At 37.6% G+C, this 21233-nt stretch overlaps 1 protein-coding gene and 1 long non-coding RNA gene across 3 annotated transcripts in view; both read left to right on the top strand.

The window, feature by feature from the left end:
* Grip1 (glutamate receptor interacting protein 1) overlaps positions 1–21233 on the top strand; it is a 661025-nt gene that overhangs the window by 40262 nt on the left and 599530 nt on the right. The gene's annotated exons all lie outside the window — the stretch shown is intronic.
* LOC147823735 (uncharacterized) overlaps positions 1–21233 on the top strand; it is a 135887-nt gene that overhangs the window by 40105 nt on the left and 74549 nt on the right. The window contains exon 2 of the long non-coding RNA XR_015443416.1: positions 837–21233. This exon is cut by the window's right edge and continues 74549 nt beyond it. This is a non-coding gene — a long non-coding RNA (uncharacterized LOC147823735). The remainder of the gene's footprint in view (positions 1–836) is intronic.

The following is a 21233-nucleotide window of genomic DNA, read 5'->3' as shown; positions in this document are numbered from 1 at the left end:
CATGCTTGCAGCTTTGTAGAGAAGTGAATAGAAAACAGGACGCTGCAGAACATAAAAAACAGTGGAGTAAACCCAGTGTGCTGGTTACATGGCTGTAATCCCAGCATTCTGGGAGGCTGGGGCAGAGGATCTCAAGTCCAAGTCTCACCAAGGCAGTTTCGTAAGGCTCTGTCTCAAAATAAAAAATAAAAAGGAGTAGGAATGTAACTCCATGTGAAAGATGTGGGTTCAATCCCCAGTATAGCCAATAAATAAATTTTTAAAAAATGAAGTAAAAAGCAAACTTAAAAGAATATAAAGATAAAAGAAAAGGAATGAAAATGTAGGGCATGAGAATTCTAGGAAAAATTATAGTTGTTTTAATGATGACTTTAGGTGGTGAGATGAAGCATGATTTTTATTTTCTTTATACTTTTAAATATTTTAAAATAGAAACTTTAAAAAATGTTCTTTTAACAAAGCACATAGTTGACTGAAAGCACTTAAGGTCTTCAATTAATAATCTCAAGTACTTTAATGAAGCTGTATTCAGAAGTTAGCAATAGTGAAACTGACCACATAGGAAGTAAACCTTCTACTGGGGAAAATAGAGCAGAGAGATGCATGCTGCTAAAGGAGCACAGCTCATAGACAACACAGTTGACTATGTTGTCCCACTCTTCCAACTGGAAAGAAAAAAAAAAAACACATGCACAACAAAAGCTAAGGAAAACAGCACCACTGGCCAGTCAAGGATACTTTAAGAATTCAGATTAAATTGCTGAGAAGCACTGTTATGCAGAATAATTAAGAGATACTGAATAATTTATGTTATTTTAATTATTTATTTTCAACAGAATGTGCATTATTGCCTGAATCACATGTGATTTCATATATCCACACCCAGGGGTACATCATGATCCAAGTTACCACCTGGTGGCAGGTATGGAGCTTGCAGGTTAAGCCCTGGGGGGAAATAAACTTTTCCTGATGGTCCTGTCTTTGAAATGCAAGTCTGGGAGGAGATACTAAAGGTAATGAACTTTTGGAAGTGCCAGGACTGAGTTTGTAATGTATACTTCTTTATTCTATCTCTTATTTTTATCGAAATAGAAGGCTAAAGTGTAAGCTTGCCTAGAAGAGGCAATTTCAAATGGAATGGAACTTAAAATTTCTTGTTTTCTTAGTTTGTAATAGCAGTCTCCTGTTTTCTAAATTGTAGTTTTATTCATAATCTACTTTATTTTTTTTGCTTTGTCATTCTTTTTTTTTTCTTTTCTTTTTTTTTTTTTTTGGTACTGGGGATCGAACTCAGATCCTTCTGCTTGCAAGGCAGGCGGCGGAACCACGTGCTTTGTCATTCTTACAGAAAATATTTTATACTTTTTACTTGGTAAAGGATTTTTTTCAAAAATTGGTGTAGGTTCTCAATAACATTTTTGGGGGAGGGATCCCCTGTACTAACTTATGGAAAAACAAATGGCCTTAAGAAAAGTCTCAAGATTTCTTTACAATTAATTCAGTTTTCAAACACTCTTAGTGGGAGAACCACTGACTAGGAATTGTGTGAATAATAGATTATTGTAAAGATCTTTTGATTAAAATGCATGTGTATTAATCATTTTTTGTTATTAAATTCCTTTAAGTCTGTTTCCTTCCCAGAATATACAAGAATGATCAGTTGTTTGGGCCATCATAATTCAAATCCTTTGTTCTTATCTTTCTCAAAAGTCATTGAATGTAAAGAAAGGAAAGTTGATAGACAATGGGAAGAAAGCTTATTATTTTTGATGATGTGTAATTATTTGTTACAAAAGAGCCCAAAGATTCCCAATTGTGGCTGTCTAAAAAGGCTTTTGCTTGCTTTAGGGATCTGAAAGCTGAAAATAGTAGCTGTGAAACATTGAACTCTGGCTAGAAAGTGTTGTATTGACAGAGGAAAGGGAAGCAGGGAGCTCATCTGTAACACTCTCAGATGGAAGGAAGGAAGAAAGGAGGAAATGAAGGAAGAAAGGAAAGGAAGGGAGAGAGGGAGGGAGGAAGGAAGGAAGGAACAAAGGGAGGGGCAGGGAGAGAGGGAGGGAGGAAAAGAAGATAGCAATGAAAAAAGGAGCGAAAAGGTGAAAGTTGAAAGTAGCTTTAGATCTCACAGAGAGATTTTTTGGCAAAAAATGTCTTGTCTTGAATTCCAGTAGCCTGCACATAATAAAAGGAAATTGAGGCTTTGTGGAGTTAAGTGACTTGCCCACAAAACCTAGATCTGTTTGCTGGTATGGTGACCCTTGGAGGGGGATCTACCTCTGGTCTACCATCAGCAGAGATGTGACACATGAGGTAGATAATTAATGCAAGAAAAGCATTTAGGGAGCACTGAGGAGCAGAACTGCCCCTAGCCCCAAGGAAGAGCCTTCCGGGCTGCCATACCACCATGCCCAGCACCAAGGAGCAGAGCCGCCCCCAGTGCTGAGGAGGAGCCTTCTGGGCCACTGTACCACTGCCCTCAGCACAGATGAGCAGAGCCCCAGGGGCACCAGCAACATGCACCAACCCCCCCACCCCCATCCCCCCACCCCCACTGAAATGAGAAGACATGTAAACAAGTCTCAAAAACAGACTTCCAGATCACCTAAAGCAACCTCAAAGGGAAAGGAGATGGAACACTCTGATACTAAACCACCTGGACTCCCTGAACTGGCAATGAAAGAGGATCAGGAAAAAATGAAATCAGAAGTAATTTCTCAGATAACAGTAGAGATTGTGCCCATAGTGAAAGACATGATTAATACATCTAGAGAGGACACAGATAAAAATATAGGGGAGCCAAGGAATATGATGGAATCCCAAAATAGAATCCAGAAAACAGATGCAAACACATTTCCAAGAGATTAAAAACTCCACTGAAAGTTTACGCAGCAGAATGAGACAATGTGAGGACAGATTTTCAGATATAGAAGATAAGATTGAAGTTACTGACCAGGAAAAGAAAAATTTCTTTAAAATAGTACAGGACCACAAGAAATCAATCCAGCAGCTGCTAGACAATGCAAAGAAGAATAACATAAGACTGATTGGAGTTAATGAAGAAACAGGAGAGAGTGCAGATGACATAAAAAAATTGTTCACAGAAGTGATGGCAGACAACTTCCCAAGCAGGGGGAAAGAACTTGACATACAGATAAGTGAGGCATATAGGACTCCAACTAGCCTTACTCAGAAAAAAATCTACACATAGGCATATAATAGTTAAGATTCCAGAAACCCAACAGAAGAACAAAATTCTACAAGCAGTTAGAGTAAAGAAACAAATCACATACAAAGGGAAGCCCATCAGAATCACAGTAGACTTCTCAATGCAAACCCTCAAGGCAAGAAGAGCTTGGAGTGATGTATTTCAAGCCCTAAAGGAAAACAGCTTCCTTTAGATTGATGTACTCTGCAAAACTATCTTTCAAAACTGATGGAGAAATAAGATATTTTCATGACAAAGAGCACATTAGGAACTTAATGAATACCAAACCAGCACTCCAAAAAATTTTAGACAATATCCTATGAAAAGACAATGAGGATCACAACCCCAGGAAGCCCAGCAGGATGAATCCATCTGACACAACAAGAAATTAAACACAAAGGGGGAGAATTCAACAAAAAGAAAAAGTCATGACAATGATGAGTCAATACATATCAGTTATAACCATTAATGTTAATGGTCTCAATTTACCAATCAAAAGACATCGACTGGCAGAATTGGTCAAGAAGCATGATCCAACAATATGCTGCATACAAGAAACACACTTAATTCAAAAAGAAACTCATAGACTGAAAATTAAAGGTGGAAAACAATATTCCATGTCACAGGAACCCCAAAAAAAGCAGGAGTAGCTATCCTCTCTGCATATCAAGTGGATTTCAAACCAAGACTAATTGAGAGACAAAGAAGAACACTACATCCTTGTAAATGGAGCAATCCAAGAGGAAGAGATGACAATCATAAATATATATGCACCAAATACTACTGCACTGAACTATATAAAACAAATACTAACAGACATGAAAAATCAAATAAGCACTAATACAATACTAGTGGGGGACCTCAATACCCCACTGTCACAGATAGATCAATTAGATAAAAAATAAGCAACAAAATATTAGAGTTTCATCAAACTCTTGAACAAATGAACTTAACAGATGTTTACAGAGTGTACCACCCCACAAAATCAGACTACACATTTTTTTCAGTGGCACGTGGGTCATTCTCCAAAATAGACCACATACTTGCTCATAGAACATATTTAAGTAAGTGCAAAGGAACTGAAGTTATCCCCTGTATATTATCAGCCCATAGTGCAATGAAATTGGAGATTAATAGCAAAAGAAACCACAAGAATTTATAAACACATAGAAATTGAACAACACAATTCTGAATAACCAATGGGTCACAGAGGAAATTGAAGAAGAAATCAGACAATTCCTACAATTAAATGACAATGCCAATACAACATATCAGAATCTATGGGACACAATGAAAGCAGTTTTAGGAAAATTCATAACAGTGAATACTCAAGTTAGGAAAACAGAGTGAGCCCAATTAAACAACCTGATGCTGAACCTCAAGCTTCTAGAAAAAGAAGACCAGAATAAACCCAAACCTCATACAAGGGAGGAAATTATAAAGATCAGAGCAGAAATCACTGCAATGGAGATTAAGAGAAGATGAAAAAAATCAATGAAGCCAAGAGTTAGTTCTTTGAAAGAATAAATAAAATTGACAAACCCTTAGCCAACCTTATCAGGAAAAGGAAAGAAAAAGCCCAAATCCGTGCAATTAGGAATGAAAAGGATGAAATTACAATGGACCAAGCAGAAAAGCAGAGGATCATCAATACCTACTTCCAGAACCTATATGCCAATAAGATGGAAAACACAGAGGAAATGGACAGATTCCTAGATACATATGAATTACCAAAGTTGAACGAAGAAGACCTAAAAATTCTAAACAACCCAATACCAATCAATGAAATTGAAAGCTTAATTAAAAACTTACCAACTAAGAAAAGCCCGGGTCCTGATGGCTTCACTGCTGAATTCTACAAGACATTTAGAGAGGAACTACTGCCACTACTGTTTAAACTCTTCAGTGAAATTGAAAGGGAAGCAATACTCCCAAATTAATTCCTGGAAGCAAGCATCACCTTGATCCCCAAAGGAGAGAAAGACCCAACTGAAAAAGAGAACTATAGGCCAATCTCACTAATGAACATAGATGTAAAAATCCTTAATAAGATACTGGCAAATAGAATGCAGAAGATCATCAACACGATCATACACCATGGCCAAGTGAGATTCATCCCAGGGATGCAGGGATGGTTCAATGTATGTAAATCAATAAATGTAATACACTGTATCAATTGAGCTAAGGAAAAAAACCATATGATACCTAGGAATAAAACCTAACAAAAGAAATCAAAGACTTGTTCTCTGCAAACCATAGCATTCTGAAAAGGGCAATTGAAGAGGAGGTCAGAAAATGGAAAGACATCCCTTGTTCCTGGGTAGGAAGAATTAACATAGTGAAAATGACCATACTTTCCAAAACTGCTATATAGATTCAATGCAATCCCAGTTGAAATTCCAGCAGCATACTTCATGGACCTTGATAAAACAATCCAAAAAATTCATTTGAAACTAGAAGTGACCCAGAATAGCAAAAGCAATTCTAGGCCACAGAGACATGGCAGGGGGTATCATAACCCCCAAGTTGAAACTATACCACAAACCACTGTGATAAAAACAGCATGGTACTGGCAAAAGAGCAGACCTGAGAACCAGTGGAACACATTAGAAGATGCAGAAACAACTCCAGATACATTCAGCCACCTCTTCTTCGACAAAGGAGCCAAACACCCTCACTGGAGGAAAGATAGCCTCTTTAATAAATGGTGCTGAAAAAATTGGATTTCAACTTGCCAAAGATTATGACTAGACCTATATCTCTCACCATGCAATAAACTAAAGTCAAAATGGATTAAATATCTAAATATGAAAACAGAAACGCTAAACTGGGTGAAACAGAGCTTAGGTAGAACTCTTGAAGACATTGGTGTAGGAAAAGATTTTATGAACAAAACCTCAGTTGCCCGTGAACTAGCAGGAACAATCAACAAGTGTGATCTCTTCTTATAAAAAGCTTCTGCACAGCAAGAGAAACCTCCAGCAGTGTGAAGAGACAACCCACTATGTGGGAAAAAATTTTCACCTGCTGTCCCTCAGACAAAGTTCTACTATCTAGAATCTATAAGCAACTTAAGAAAACCAGACCTCCCAAATTTAAAGACCCAATCCAAAAATGGGCATCTTGAAATGTACAGACATTTCTCAGAAGTTGAAATAGCAAATAAACATATGAGAAAATGTTCAACAGTACTGGTCATTAGAGAGATCCAGATGAAAATAACACTGAGATTTCACCTCTCCCCAGAAAGAATGGCTGCTATCATGAAATCAAACAATAACAAATGCTGGCGGGGCTGTGGGGAAAGAGGAACCCTGCTCCACTGCTGCTGGGAGTGTAGACTGGTGCAAGCACTGTGGAAATCAGTATGGAGATACCTCAAAGAACTTGGACTGGAAGTCCCATTTGACCCAGCTATTCCCCTGCTGGGTATCTTCCCCAAAGAATTAAAAGAATCATACCACAGTGATATTCATGCATCTGTGTTCATAGCAGCACAATTTGTAATAGCTAAAACTTGGAAGCAGCCCTATTGCCTATCAACTGGAGACTGGATAGAGAAAATGTGGTTTAAAAAAAAATAAAATGGAGTACTACTCAGCCACAGAGATGAGAAATTAGAGACATTTATAGCTAAGTGGATGCACATTGAGGTAATACTCTTAAGTGAAATAAATAGGACAGACATGTGTAAATATCAAATAGTTTCTCTAGTGTGAGAAAGTGAAAGTGTAAATCAGGACTAAAAGGCGTAATAGATAATGTGAAATAGGAAGAAAAGCAGCAAAGGGGAAGTGGTACGTGTATGGGAAAGGAAAGAAGGGAATGGAATTAATATGAGAAAATGAAAAAATGGGAACAAATTCTTTGTAAATAAGGAGGGATGGATGGGTTGAAAGGTGGAGAGGGGAATGGGGACCAAAGAAGAACCAAGAGAGATTATGTAAAGATGTAGATTTCCAATGATGAATGTCATTATATTGTATACCTAATGTGTACCAATAAAATTAATTTTTAAAAGAGATATCTTGCCTCTGGTTTTTCTCACTCTCTTGCCTGGGACTTCTGGGTCCTCAGGTATTGGAATCTAAGTTACTGTCATGTAATTGAGAATGGCCAGGAAGGAGTCTGAAAGGAATGATAGTGGATGTTTTGATTTTCATTGCTTAATATATAGCTTCAAAATTATCCCAGTAAGATTGTCAGCAGACATTTCTGTTTGGATAAAAATTAAACTGATCTGCAAGTCATATGAAAATGCAAAGGACTTAGCCAAGACAACTACAAATGTATAAATAGACAAATAAATATTAGGTGGCTAATACTGATCCCGGCATATATTACAAATTCATGGTAGTGTGGTATCAGTATTAAGGTAGATGAATATATCAATGGAATAGAAAGGAGAATTCAAAGACAGGTCACATTTATGGACAACTTTTTGATAAAAGATCAAAGGAGGGAGGATAGTCTTTTTAACCAATGATGCTTAAAACTTGAGTATCCATATATAAAATGTGTACTTCAATCAATACCTTATATCAAAAATTTTGTTGAAAGTGTGTTACAGAACTAAATGTAAAACCCAAAACTATAATACTTCTGTAAAAAAATAGTAGAAAGCCTTTGTGATTTTGGTTAGGAAAAAATTTCTGAAGTAATTCTTCAAATGTACACAAGTGTGCACACACGCACATACAAACATATACCACGCATATTAATAATTTTGGTTTTTCAATGTTAACAATATGTGCTTTTTTGAAAAACATTGGTAGTAAATAAAAAATCACAAATTGGGGGAAATACAGTCATCGTGAAGCATGTATCTGATCTGATGTCTGGAGTGTGTATAAAGAACTTGCGAACTCAATACAGTAATAAGAAATCAGACAGACTAGTTTTTAAAAATGAGTGAAAGATTTGAAAAGACACTGAAGCAAATGAGATATATTATGAGCAAATAAACATTTGAAAAGATGCCCAACAGTTTTAGTCATTAGAGGAATGGTAATTAATTCCACAATGAGATACCTGTACACACCCATTATAATATTTTAAATTAGAAAGTTTGAACATGATAAATGTTGACAAGGATGTAGAGGAACTGGAACTGTATATACTTGTTGGTGAGACTGTAGACTGTTATAAACATTGTAGAAAACAATTTGGCATTTTCTTAAAAAGTTGATTTCACCCACCAAATCATTAAGCCATTGTCATTCTAGATATTTAGCCAAGAGAAGTAAAAGCATATGTACATACAAGATTTGTGCATGAATTTCATATAAGCTTTATTTGTAGTCATCAAAACTGCAAACAACCCAAATGGGCAGCAACAGATAAATGGATAAACTGTGATATTTTATATAACAAGTGTTATTCAGTGATATAAAAGAATGAGCTGTTAGTACACCCTACAGTGTTGACAATCTCAAAATAATTATGGTGAGTCAAAGAAGCTAGCCACCTGATTACCAGTGTATACTCTATGATATTTGTTTGCCCAGGGACGGAAAGAGGGAAGGATGGAATATGGGATGTTGTGGATGGCACTAACAGAATAGTTTCATCAGGAAACATGGGGTATTATTTTGATTGTGGTGATAATTTCTTGGGGATGTCAAATCATATCAAACTGTATATTTTAAATAAGTACCATTTATTGCATATCAATAATACTTTGTAATGTGGAAAAAAGAAAAATTATATTAAATTTAACCCACAAGTATAGGTTTACCCTCATTGGTTTAAAATGTGCTTTTCTGAAGTGTCTGTTCTTAGGTTAACACTTTTTGACAGTTTAAGTTGATGATTCCTTTAGTGTTCATGATATTTAAATGCTTTTAGACCTTACATGTTGTAAGAAGGCGTAAAAATGACACACATATTGAAGGACTAAAATTTAATGAGAGATACAGCAAGATGATAATTTATTAAATCAAAATTTTCTCTACACAACAGTATAGAAAGTCAAAACAGTATGATGACATTCATCATTGGGAATTTGTAATACTATTGAAAATTCTGTTTTCTATATTCTTTTCTTAAGCACATATTAAATGCCTTTGTTTTTGTGCTTAATACAAAAAGTGGGAAAAAAAAGATGTAATGAAACAAGAACTGACTTCCAGAGAAATTAGCATTTTGGTTGCAAAGATGAGATTTACATATGTAATCAAATAAGTAACAATCAAAGGAAGCTTTTAACTGAGCTCATGAATATGATAGTTGACATTTTTGCTATAATGCTTTTCAAATTTAAATTGAGAGATCCAAATTTCTTCTGAAGAAAATAATGGCATTTTGTCTTTTTCCAATTCTTTTCATTAATCTTTTGTTTACATATATTATATCATAAGCTGCTGTTTTCATTTTAATAATTACATATAAAAATTATTACAGAGTGCACTTCTACATTTTTTTCTCCTTTTGAACATACTTACCGAAGACCCAATTTCATAATTGGTAAGCTATTTCCAGCCTAGTCACCCTCACTTGAAATTGCAGCAGCGTTGTTCAGTAATCTCAGCACTTTGTTCTACACATTACTTCTCTGGCTAAGAAGAGATTATTTAGATAACTCATGTGAAGCCTAGAAAGTGCAGATACTTTCTGGAGAAGCACTTACCTTTTCTACTGTTCTCATTTTACGTGGCTTACATTGACCTTTTTTCATGAAGTCTATCTTTAACGTATTTCCTTTCCTTTCTTTATGCTTTGGTGGAATCAGGGCCAGCCAAGGTGCAGAGCCATTGTGTGCCTGTAGGTCCCAGATGAGCTGGTTGAGAAAGAAGTGTCTGTATTTACATCTTGTCATCACTCAGGTCTCCTGAAATACCAACAAAGCTTACTTTTACTATGCAATTGTTAAAGACTCCTGGATTCCTTGCTTCTCCTGTAGATGTGTGTGTGTGTGTGTGTGTGTGTGAGTGTGTGTGTGTGCGTGCAGGCACGCATGCACGTATGCAGGCCTGCTCTGGGTAGAACTGTGTATTACCTTTTGTCCTTAAACCATCATTTTTGAAATTGTTCTCTGTCCCCACCCAAGTGCCCTTCTCATTCCCCCCACATCCTAGTGTTAGGAATTGAACCCAGAACACCATGCATGCTAAGCACATGCTCTACCACTGGGTTACATGCTCAGCCCCCCACCCTGTTCCTTTTCAGGCTTGCAGTTTTGTGTTCTGTTCTCATTAAATCCTGCTTTGAGGGAAAAAACCCTCAAACAATAACAGAAGACAACCTATTAGCCTAGTTGAATGTGAATTTAAGTTGACTTCTCCTTGAAATATCTGCATTTTAAATTTTATCACTGTAATGTGAAAAGCTTTTCTCTCTTTAAACACCCTTGCACTTGGACCAGCCAGCTTTTCTCTCTTTAGGTAATAGGAAATAAGTAGGGAGGAGGTAGTTTTGGGGGAAGAGAGTATTCACTTAATGCTTCTATAATCATGTTGTAAGTCAGTGGTTTTCCAAATATTCATCACATGTCCCTTTTTGCTTAAGCTCAGTATATAAAATTACTTTGTAGGGAATGGATCTAACTAGCTGAGACAGGAAAGTAGGGTTCAGTGGCCCATTTAGTCACCCTCCTCTTCCTGGGGGCTGTCCTCGAAGGTCCTCTGTTGACCTCCTGGAGTTCCCTGTTTCAGAGTTTAAAAACCAGCTACTTACATTTTTCTTTAACATGTAGAAACCTGGCCAAAGCAATAATATCCAGACTCATAACTTTGCCTCAGATAGCTAAGACTATAAGGAAACCAGCTAGCTTAAGATCTAACCTCCAAAGAGAGATTGAACAAAGCCTTGGCTTACCTGTTGCAGAACTCTAGAGGAAGGCAGGCTGCCCTAGAAGCAGGTAGATTGAGTTCAGCTAACCTTGTAAGACAGCCTGAGTGTGTAGAACTCGTGTGACTCACAAATACAGGGACAATTTATATTCACTGGAAGGCTGTCTTCCATAGGCTTCATTGGGAGCTCATGTGAAAAATATGTGCTAGGGAAAGAGACACTAGGAAGTCTCTCTTGGTGGTATAGGCCTAAAGCAGAGAGGAAAACTCTCCTGGGCTCGAATTTCTGTTATTTTTCTACTATGGAACAAAAGACAGAATCATCGAGAAAGCCTACTCCTGAGAGACAGGGACAAGGTTTTTCTTCAGACTGAGGCTGAGCCAGGACAACAGTGAGCACCCATCCTGCCAGCCACACCTCAGCCAAACTTGAATCCTTGTGTTCAGCTGACTCAGTGTATAGCTGTCTACTGCAGTGTAACAGATCACCTCCAAACCCAGAGGCCTGGCATCTAGGCAATTTAGAACTGCTCAGAATTCTTTATTCTCAGCAATCTAGGCAGTTCTTTTGCTGTGCATAGTGTTGCTGGTGCTGAAGCAGCCACAATGGCTTCTCTATTTCTATAGCTGGCACTCAGCAGAGTTGGTTGGAATAGCTGCAGTCTGGTTGGATTCTTTTTTTTCCTGTCTATTTTTTGTGTTTCTTGGTTGGTCATTCCAGGAAAAAAAGCAGAAAGATGGATGGAACAGCATGCATGCGAGAGTCAGTGGTAGGCAAATTTGTGGACTACCTACTGAATTTAATTTCCTATGCTTTTTGCTCCTGGGTTCTCATCTTTGGTTTTTATGTTCCTCTCTATCTATTAATAGTTTCTTCTCCCAGTAAGACATTCCTCATGTTTAAAGACTATCCTAATGTCACCATCTTCATGAAAAGACTGGCCACATATTTTTTTGATGCAAATTGAGGCACTTGGAGAGTAAAAGGGACGCTAAAGGACAACAAGTGAAGTCAGGACGTTTCCTGGAAAACTGACATTTAATAACTATTCATGAGCTTTTACTCGATTTTTCCATTCCCGAGAGATCTTTCCCTTCTGCTAAATTTGGTCATATCTCTGATAGTGCACATTTCATTCTTCCTGGTATTTTAAATGCAAATAACTGTCAAGGCTTTTTTAAATTGTGAATTCCTAGAAAGTACATTCACTGTCTTGTTTGTTTTTCCCAGAGCATTTGGCACAGGTACTGTGCATATAGTAAATACTCTTTTGTGAGTTGAGAAAGAGTACAAGACAGAAAAATATCAACATTGATGTTCTTGGGTCTTTAAAAGTACCTTATAGAATTGATTAGCCACTATCCCATTTAAGACCTAACAGTTCTACCTCCTTTACTAACCTTTTATATGACCATGGGTCCATGATTTATTACTATGTATCTCAATTTCTTCACCTCAAAATGGGCAAATTATCCCTGTGCTGCATATTTTATAGGTTGTGAAATGGTGTATACAGGAGCACTTTGAAATATTATATCTGAACCTGTCTTCACATATACAAGGCAAAATTATTTCAATTTGATTGCTTCTAATTATTTGTTTCTAATGCAATTGAGTGCATCCAGCTAACCATTCTTCCATTCAGTTGGGAGTTCAGATTTTACTTCCTTCTTTTCTGCAGTTCTTAACTCTATTTAAGATAAGGTGGAGGGGATAGTAGGCCAGGAGTAATCAGATGCAAATCTCAGCCCAGCCATTTCCATCTACTTACTACTAAGTATGTGAGTAAGTTACTCAACTTCTTTGAGACTGTTTCCAAATCTGTAATATAATACAGTAACAACTCTATCCAGTGGGATAGAATGAGATTCAAATTAACTGCATGTGAAAAATCTTTCTGAATTAAGTGCAAAAGGCTACAATATTAGTTATTATTTCAGAATACCCCCTCCCCATGGCTTCCTCCCTGACATTTGATTATCTATCTATCCATCCATTCATTTTTTCGTAGATGTATATATGAATTTAGATTTATTAGACAGTTGGATTTGTGTGTGTGTGTGTGTGTGTGTGTGTGTGTGTGTGTGTGTGGTACTGGAGATTAAACCTTGGGCCTTCACACTGAGCTACATCCCCAGTCCTTTTTTATTTTTATTTTTTTGAGAAAGTGTCTCATTAAGGGGCCCAGGCTGGGCTTGAACTTGTAATACTCCTGCCTCGGCCTTCCATAGTGTTGGGATTACTGGTATGTGCCCCCATGCCTGGCTAACAGCTGGATATGCTGAGGGTCTCAATGCTTTAATTTCTCAAGTGTTTGGAGTTTTGTCTTTTTAGAGAAAAGAACTGTTTTACCTAGTTTCTTATATTTACACAAACAGAAGCTGTAAAGCAAAGCATTTGCCAACTCTCTTAAAGGATAGAATCATGTACATCTTAAGCAAGTACCTAGACAACTAAAATTGCCTCAGTATGAATAACATGGACCTGAGACCTTCCTGGAACCTAGTTACATAAATCCTTGTTTCTGCCACCTGAGAGGTCTACAAAAGCAGATGAAGTAGCAAGGTGCTGGTGATAGAGTCATTGGTAATTACTATTAGAATATTTTCTACTTATGCTCTATTCAAATGGAACATTGTGGTTGCCTCTCACTTGGGGGATAATACTATTTTGGAGGCTCAACAGCGTTTTCTGATTTTTTGCCAAACATTCTGTTGTCAGCTGCTGTGACTCCTCCTGAAGGAGTATCATGTATCCCTCCTCCTGTAGAAATTGAAAGGAAATCGCTCTCTTACCATCACAACATAGTTGAAACCCTTAAACCAGGTTGTTTACACTTAGCATCCATTCCAAAATTGTTTCCTACCTTGTGTGGGTTTGGGCATTTGATGCTTTCTTTAGAGTGCTTCGTGAAAGCTCCAAGAACTTCTGAGTTATAAGAATTTGCCAGGCCCAAGTTGTAGTGAAGAAGCCAGTCTGTCGTGGGCAGAATTTATTTTAGGGCATCTTTGAAGCTTTTTGTTTTATCCTACTTGGAGTCAAGAGAATGTCCCTTGGGGATAGTGAAATATGCCCTGACACATTTCTCCCAAGCACATGTTTATATTTCAGTATGGAAGAGCCCCCTTAGTTTGCTATGAATTTATATAGCAAAGGTTGCAATTTCTCAAGACCCTTGTAAAGTCATTATGTTTGATACAACCTCTGAGATCATGCACATCTTAGAGCGCTGCAGAATATCAGCTTATACATTTCTTGATCAGTGTAGAGTTCTATGTACATATAACTAATGGTGGGCATGTGTTCATGTCCTCCTGGTTTTTTTTCTTGCTCTTCTAGATTATAGAATTTATACCCTTCAAAAAGTTATAGTGTCTGTAAAGTTGCCATTTTACTTAGGTAGTAGAGATTTTTTTCTTTTACTCATGCCTTTTGTTTAATTAGTCATTAGGAGGGATGTATTTTTGGTTGTTTTTCATTAACTTACTAATTTGATTGCTTAATACTTAAAATTTTAACCATTCTGGAAGGAAGTCATTGTAGAATATATTAACTATTTTTAAGTTTTTAAATCAAAGTCAGTTAATGTAATTTGATTTTTTTTTTGGTGACTCAGAGTTTTTTTCCAAATTGCTGTCAGTGGAATAGTTATCTACTGCATATGATTAGGTATCTTTTAGGAAAAACAGTTCTCTGTGATCAAGTATGTTCAGTAAATACTGCGTAAACAAAATTAAGCAATTTTCTTTCTTTTTCATGATTACTCTGAGCCTTTACTATGTTTTTACTTTAATTTGGAGTTAGTAGTGGTGGTGAGCTACAGCGTGCATGTTACTGTGTTTTTCTTTTAAGATAAAAGATGTTAGTATATGAGTTTTGTTTTCTGAACCAACGCCTCAGCATTCAGATTTAATTGCAGTGTTGGCACTTTGTGACAAGTAAGTGGATTTTGGGTTGCAGTTTGGGCACTTAGTCTCTAAAAGGTTTGACATCACTGGGTTATGGGAGAGAACTTTTCTCAAATATAGTCAACTTTGTATTACATTTGTTATAATTCCTGATGAATGATAAAAAATACATCTTTAGAACTTTTTTTTTGGCACCAGAGATCCAACTCTGGACCTTGCACTCACATGAGGCAGGTGGCGGCACCACTGAGCTAAATCCATGGCCCCTAGAACTTTTTAAAAAATATTTTGTTATTTGATAGCTTCTAGGGCTGTCAGTGTGTATGGGATTATCTGTCTGTACATCAGATGATCCCTAACTGCTGCCAAATTTTTGGTCTCCTGTTAAAATATATTTTCCACATATTCTTTTTATTTTTTTAAACTGTTGTCACTGTGAGTGTTTTGGCCACCCCAACCACCTGAAACCTCTCCTTACCTCACATCCATTATGATATGAAAGATTATATAATTTATCATTCAAATCAGAATACTTTGGGAAGTGAAACGGAATTTTATTAAGAGTTATGCTGGTTGAGTATTGTTATCGTGTAGCTCCTTCTAAGAGTGGCTTGCCAATTAACATTACTGGGTTCTGGGTTTCTCGCCTCTCCTTCTGGAGTTGCATTCCAGGTTCTTCTCATCTTGAACAGAGAATTGAATGAAAGGAGGAAAAAAGCAGTGGCAAAGTTTATTTGAAAAAATAAAAGTGAAGAGTGGAGGAGAAACTGGCTCTGCAGATCAAGCCTGGGCTGAGTAAAAACCAAGATAAAAGTACACCCTGGAGAAGGCAGGGCGGGTTATTGTGAGGAAAGCCCTGATATCAAGCTCTTCTTGGAGTCTGTGTCCTTTTATGCTGTCCAAATATCAAGGAACCCCATGAGAACTTATACAGATGGGTCCCCAAAGCAGTGCTGGGATCTCACACCTCAGGCTGACGTCAGGTCTAGACCATCCTTTTGAAAACCTGCTGGAGCTCTCAGGAGAAGTCCTTATACAGGGCTTGGAAACTGTTCTGGCCATGTGTTCTGGGATCTGGTAATTAACAGGTCACATCTACTTCCTCCAGCCACCTTTTTCATGCCCTAATCTCCTATGTCATTATTATTAAACTGTGGTGCTCCAAGGCAAACCAGGATTGTTAGGGCTAACAGAGAACATAAAAACTAACTTAAAGAAGGGAGCCATTTTATTGGCTGATTTAACTGAAAATCCCAGAGGCTAATATGACTTCTGGTATGGCTGGATTAGAGACTTGGCTTCATTTATATGGCCCCATGGGTAAGGCTGACCCTTGGGCTGTTCTGTGACATTGTGCACAATAATGTTGTATTTTCAGGTTATATTTTTAACATCCAGGTTGCCATTAAAAAAGAGAACATCTTTGTCTCAGAATTCTCAGTAGAAATCTCCAGCTAAGCTGATTAGACAAATTTCTGAACCAAGCCCCAAAACTTCAACAATTCCAAATGCATATTGGTTTGAATATATTGCAGCAATTAGTGTGGAAGGGAGGTGAGATTGTGATAATTTCATCTCCATTGTCACAGAGTATCTCTGGAAGTGAGTGAGTAGGCTGGGTAGACTGGAAATTACTCAAGGATATAGTCTAGAAGGCATCCATTCTTGTTTCCTTAGCTCTGTAGGAGACTTGGCAACCAGCTATTCAAGTTCATTAGAATTCCCTGTAAAAGGATAAATGCTCAAAAGGCCCTCCTGCAATAAGTGTGAATGAATAATGGGTTGGTCCCATTGTTTGGGCTGATCAGAGGGTTTTTTGCTTTCTGCCTAATTCTGTTGTGCTCTAGGAGGTGAGGGCCAAGTAACTGAGCAGTAGATGCATGGAGTAATTAAGAAAGCCTTTCCCAGGTAATTACTGAGAAAATACAATTATTAAGAAGTACATCCCCTAAATATACTGTTTTTGAACTTTTATATTAAATAAGTAATATGTTTATCATTACAAATATAGAAAAGATAGGTAAACAATTTGAAGGTAATAAAGAGCATTTATAATCTTCTACCTCTGACTTGTCCAGATTATATTTGACCTTCTCAAATAAAAATTGTCTTTTTTAATATAAGCATGTATGTGTAGAAATGGAAAGTATACTCTATTTTTGAAAAACAAAACCTGTGCTGCATCAGATATTTTCTTTCTCCAACAAATGTTGCCCAAATTATGTGATTTAATAATTTATAATATTACCCGAATAATACTTTAGTTACTTGTTTCCCTTCTATGAAATACAGATTGAAAAATAATAGCTTTTTTAACAAAGGTGAAAACATTTCTCTTAGGCATAAATTATTTTCTATTTTCAAAGCTATTATTTATTCAGCACATGTCAAAGAAAAAATTATTTTTAAAAGTGACTGTTTCAAGCTACACATTTACTTCCCATTCCATCAGCACTCTGTGATGAAGTTGCTGCAAATTACTTTTTGAGGGGTTTATCTTACAGTCCAAAGTATATAGGTGTAGAGGAAGGAAAACTTTCTCTCTACCTTCTGAGAGTTCTGTAATTGAATCTGTGCAATAAACTGACAACAGACAGATTAACAAGAGAAAAGATTTACAAATTTACTATGAACACAGAAGCATCACAAGAAAAAAGTGAATACCCAAAGCCCAGTGACATCCAAGTTTATATACTCTCTTTATAGGGGAAAAGTAAGCCAGGATATAGGCAGTTTAGGGGTGAATGAGTTTTGGGAAAGATGAGTGGCCCCCGAAGAATAGATGACAGTATGTGACAAAGCCTGTTTAGGTATGGTGTCACCTCTAGCCTTCGCTCCTGTAAGTTGAGCTAATTGTCCCTTGCTGCTGAGATTCTGGGGAGGAAACTCAAGATAGTTTAGTTCACTTTGGAGGTTCTGACTCTAGACAGATAATGGAAGTTCAGAGAAAGCCCCTCCCTGCATTTGTTATTCTTTGATTGCCTTCAGTTTTATAATCCAAAGTGATATATTTTGGGGTATCATTTCCTGATGTCCTTGATAAGACATGTTAATTGCTTTTCCCAGGCACTGCACCTGCCTTGCAAGTACAAGGTCCTGAGTTCGATTCTGGTACTCACCCCTGGAAAAAAAGATAACTGCATGTCCCTAAATTTGAGGTTCTATGTGGGATACTTGTAACGAGAGGGTTGTGGCTGAGTGAAGCTGTGGACTTTGTGATAAGAGCACTGTCACGGTACTATCTGGGTCCAGATTCTATCTTTTTATCTTAACATCTCTAAGTCTCAACTTCCTTATCTATACAGTGAGGACAATCCCCTTTAAACTGGAAGGCTGATTTCAAGAAGAAAATCATGACATATAAACCTTTAATCACAGGCAAGGACTTAATAAATATGCTAATGGGTAAAATGCTTAAAGGGTGGTCCTAAATGATGGCATAGAATCCTAAAGTTGGAAGGCATCTTGGAGGCCTCATAGTACAGCCTCCTATGTGTCAGTGCAAAAAATCAGTGCTAGAGCATTCCTGAGAGATGGGCCTTCAGACTTTGATTAAATAACCCAAGAACCCTACTGTCTTCAGAGGCAGCCTGTGCATATTTTTGATCGTTCTTAACTTTAGTTGATAACAGCACACATTTTGTTCAGTTTACAACAAAAGGCTTCACATCTCTTATTTTACTGTATCTGTATAGTAATTCTGTAGGGCTGGTAGAGCTTTTAGGAAGCTATTTCTTACATAGAACCCAAATCTACTTTCCTATAACTTGTACTTATTTATTTGTAGAGCTTCAGGCAACAGATTTTATTCTAACAGTCATTCAGATTGTATCCATTTAACAGCTATTAAATGTGCAACTATTGTATAATGAGACATATATCTAGCATTTAGAGTAAAATAGTCTTGCCCTTGCCTATTTGGAAGTTATTCTAGTGGGGAAATTTGTAAACTGTAGCCTTTAGTTCAAATCCAGCCCATTGCCTCTTTTTAAAAATAGTTTTATTGGAATCCAGCCATACCCATTCTTTTGGTTTTTGCTACAACCACAAAGTTGAATAGTTTCAATAGAGATTGCACCTGTAAAGCCTAAAATATTTACTACTGGTCCTTTACAGAGCAATTTTGCTGACCCCTGGCCTAGTGGATGAGGTAGATATTAAATTATTGAATATGTCAATAAATACATCATTTCTAATTTTTCTTTTTTTTTTTTTTCTTTTTGGTACCAGGGATCGAGCTCATGACCTTGTGCTTGCGAGGCAGGCACAGTGCCACTGAGCTAAATCCCTGGCCCTCTTTCTAATTTTTCTAGTGTAGCATGCTATGAATGAGAGCAACAAGGAGAGCTTAATTTAGATTGGGCAGTAAGTCCTCCTTGAAAGTGACATATAAGCTGGGCCCTGGAGGACAAAGAGCTAGAAAGGTGTGAGACTGTACAAAGTGAATAGGCAGAGGGATAAATCACATGAAAGTGAGGAGCTCAGGATATTTGAAGAACTAAAGGAGGGCTAGTGTAGCTAGAATCAAGTAGGGAGTGAAGATGGATTGCTTTAGGTTCAGCTAGAAGAGGAGGAAAAGATTAGGCCAGTCTTGCCCTTCTAAAAACAGTGTCAAAAGCTTTATATAGATTTGCAGTTTAAAGCAACTTCATAGAGATGGAGAGAAGTGGTTTCTTAGCTATCTGGTGAACTAGGTGCTTCCAGGTGTGAGTAGATCTTTTGCAACAAGAAAGGGGGCCAAGAGATGGATGGAGGGGGTAGGGGAGAGAGGGGAAGAGAAGGGGATGAAAAAAGCATTAAGATGTGTTGTGTACACGTGCCAGCTCCCCCTAAGGAGTATAATCATTATGTACTGCAAACATGTGCCAATGAAAATAAAACATTTAAAAATAAAAAAAGAGGGCAAGGAATCTAGGATGCTTCCCAGTCATCTAGTCTAACCAGTTAGATGAGTGGTGTTGTCAGTTATCAGATGGAGAATGCTGAAGGAGAAGGAAGTTTAGTGAGTGATAGTGATTTAAATTTTAGTGATACTGAGTTCAGGATGCCGAGATTCCATTTGAGATTCTAAATCAAATGTGAGGAAGGCAATTGGATGTGTAATTTAGAGCTTAGATGAAAGATATGGGTGGAAGATAGGTATAATTTGAAGTCATCAGCATTTAGTTATTTGAAGCCATGTTGCTGAGCTGACTGCCAGGGCCATGTGTACAGAAGGAGGGTACTAAGCTTAAGTCCTCAGGACTCTGATGTTCATTACTTTGGTGGAAGAGTAGGGTGGTGGTGTTCCAAAGGACAATGAGAAGGACAGGGAAGAAACCTTGGGGCAGTGATGTCTCTGTGCTAAAAGGAGAGTGTTTCAAGAAGGATGGCTGGTTCCCTGCACCGCATGCTGCTGCTAACAAGGTGATGACCGAGCATCTTCAGGGCAGAAACATGAAGAACACTGATAACCTTAGCACATGCATATTCAGCCAAGAGTTGAGGGCAGAAACCAGACTAGGGTAGGTTAGAAGGCAGGTGAGTAGAAGTGAAGATAAATAAACATTTCTCTTCAAGACATTTAGCTGTGAAGTATGGGAGAGAAGGCATCAGCTAGAGAGGAGAGCAGACCCAGAGGAGTTGTTTTGTCTTTAAGATGCTTGAGCACAGATGGAAAGAGAAGAGTAAGATGAGAGGAGTGAAGATTTCAGAGTTAAGGTTAATGGATGAAGGCTATTGAGAATACCTGAGGCAGGGCCGAGGATTTAGCTCAGTGGTTTCGCCGCCAGCTGCACAAGCGCAAGGACCCAAGTTCAATCCCCGGTACCAAAAAAAAAAAAAAAAATGGAGAATACCTGAGGCAGGGGTCTTGTGCCTGCATGGAAGAATGGGCATTCTGTGGGAGAGGCAGGGCTTCTCCTCTGGTAACTGGAGAGGAGTGGTCAGGATGGAGGCAGGTGCAGCTAGGTTTGCCATATGTTGGCAGGAAGGTGAGGGTATGTCCATGGTGGTTTCTGTTTTCTCTGAAATATGAAACTAGTTTACCTACTGAGAGTGGGAGGAGGAGAGGTTAGAAAGAAAATAAGAAAAATATAGAATATATAGCATCATTTTTAAATTTGCTGAATGAGGGGGAGCATGTTAATCAGAAAAAAACAATAGGGTGACTTGTCAATTGGGTTGATGGTTACAACTCTATTATGAGCTAATCTCTGGTTTTGTGATGGTTACTAAAGGTGAGGAGATCAAGGAATCAAGATATCTAGGTATTAGGTTACATGGGATGAGATGGTGAGACAAGACTATAAAATCATCCTTTAATCTTCAGTGAGTAGGTGTCTTGA

Source organism: Heterocephalus glaber, unplaced genomic scaffold (genome assembly GCF_053883595.1).
Source record: "Heterocephalus glaber isolate CG9 unplaced genomic scaffold, H.glaber_assembly_v1.0 deba00001569, whole genome shotgun sequence".
In the NCBI taxonomy this organism is placed as follows: domain Eukaryota; kingdom Metazoa; phylum Chordata; class Mammalia; order Rodentia; family Bathyergidae; genus Heterocephalus; species Heterocephalus glaber.
This window is presented reverse-complemented; position numbering and strand designations above follow the sequence as displayed.